This window comes from Lepisosteus oculatus, unplaced genomic scaffold, assembly GCF_040954835.1.
Source record: "Lepisosteus oculatus isolate fLepOcu1 unplaced genomic scaffold, fLepOcu1.hap2 HAP2_SCAFFOLD_39, whole genome shotgun sequence".
In the NCBI taxonomy this organism is placed as follows: Eukaryota; Metazoa; Chordata; class Actinopteri; order Semionotiformes; family Lepisosteidae; genus Lepisosteus; species Lepisosteus oculatus.
The window spans coordinates 1,024,657-1,026,392 of record NW_027167923.1 but is presented as its reverse complement, the minus strand read 5'-3'; the positions used below and the strand labels follow the sequence as shown (position 1 = coordinate 1,026,392).

The window sequence follows — 1,736 nt, the reverse complement described above, 5'->3', positions numbered from 1 at the left end:
TGTCCAGTCGCATGAAAGCCGTGGCTGTTTGTTAAACCGCAGGACAGGACAGCTTGCGTTCTGTTTCTCATGGCGTTCGCAAAGGCGATTCCTGCCTTTAAAACTGCTGTGTCTGCGACTGAAAGTGGCGTGTGTCGCAGCTTCTAAAGTCTTGTTGACGCTCCTCGATGTTGCTTTCTCTCTGCCTAAGGAAGTTCGATTGTCGCGTCGGAAGGAGGAGACCTAATCCTTCCAGCTTTAAGCCACCCTTCAGTCTTCTGAAGGGTGTCCGAGTGCTAGCATGTCATTTGGCTTTTTTGGGGGGGAAACGGAGAGCGACATTGAAAAAGGTTACCGCCGCCGCCTCGCCCTCCGTGTTAAATGATCGCAAGCCGGCGGCGGCGGCGCTCCCTATAGTCGTGGCCGAGCGGTTAAGGCGCTGGGCTAGAAAGCCATTGGGGTCTCCCCGCGTCGGCTCGAATCCTGCCGACTACGGCGCCCTTCTCCTGTCGCTTCGGCCTGCCCAGAAAAAGGCGGAGTGCCGTTTCTCTCTTCCTGCTTCTTGTACAAACGCTAAATCGCTTGGACCTGCTGCCTTGGAAGTAATGTCTTCAACATCCACCAGTGACATTTCACAGCTGGAAGCACACTGCCACGCTTTTGGCATTGGCATGTCTTGCGCCCTACTTCCAGCCTTTGAAGACCTAAGTATTCAAACTGAAAGAACCGGCTGAATGAGTGTTTGCAGTGCACCAGGAGGAGCAGGGACCATAGCATTGGAGGGGTGAGGATGGCGCAGATGGAAACGTTTTCATGCGCTCCTCTGGGAGGAATGAAAAGAAAAGACGAAACCGGAAACAGTAGTAGCCGCAAGAGGAAGTGTCTTCAAGCGCCAAGCAAGCGCTCCTCGTTAGTATAGTGGTGCGTATCCCCGCCTGTCACGTGGGAGACCAGGGATGGATTGCTTGACGGCGAGCCAGGTTGCTTTTCTCCCATCAGATTCCAACCGCTAATGCTAACGCAGTGTGTGGGAGCTTACATGCTTTTCCTTTCCCGTCTTTTTCGGACGACTATTCCAAAGGGGTAACCTGAAGGAATAGGGGCCTGAAGACACGAGGCATTCTTAAACCAGCACTGGGCTGCACGGCCTTCTGTTGTGATCAGGTTATATTCGAGTCAAAAAGCCAGAGCATCCGCTTCCATCCTATGGAGCACGAGCTAAATCGGAAGAGGCAGGGGATACACCTACGCCTATCGTCGCACGTTCCCCGCGGCAGGCTGCTTCACCCATTTGCACCCGACTGGAGACGGCACTGAGCAAGCTTTTTGTCAGGAGTGGGATTCGAACCCACGCCTCCAGGGGAGACTGCGACCTGAACGCAGCGCCTTAGACCGCTCGGCCATCCTGACGCGGGCCCCCTGTCCCGGGGCGGTCTGATGAGCCACCGCGATCCCACTACGCTCCTCGAGTATCGCACTGTTATTAATACTACAGTGTGACTCCAGCATTAAAATGTTTGGAAAATGTGTCGGCTTTTATAATCCAGTGTAGAGCAGCATGTGATGATTTGTGCTACAACACCAAGCGCTCAAAGTGACGTCTGCGTTTGTCGTTGAAACTTTCAACTCTTTCATCACTTATGTAGGAAATAAAAAGAGCAGTTGTGCGCCACACGCAGAGAGGCCGTCAGCAGAGTGGCGCAGCGGAAGCGTGCTGGGCCCATAACCCAGAGGTCGATGGATCGAAACCATCCTCT

The 1,736-nt window shown here is 53.8% G+C and overlaps 1 non-coding gene across 1 annotated transcript; it reads right to left on the bottom strand.

The window, feature by feature from the left end:
• Window positions 1-1,306: 1,306 nt before the first annotated feature.
• Window positions 1,307-1,389, bottom strand: trnal-cag (transfer RNA leucine (anticodon CAG)). Its single transcript has one exon. It is a non-coding gene; the product is annotated as a tRNA-Leu (tRNA).
• Window positions 1,390-1,736: the final 347 nt, after the last annotated feature.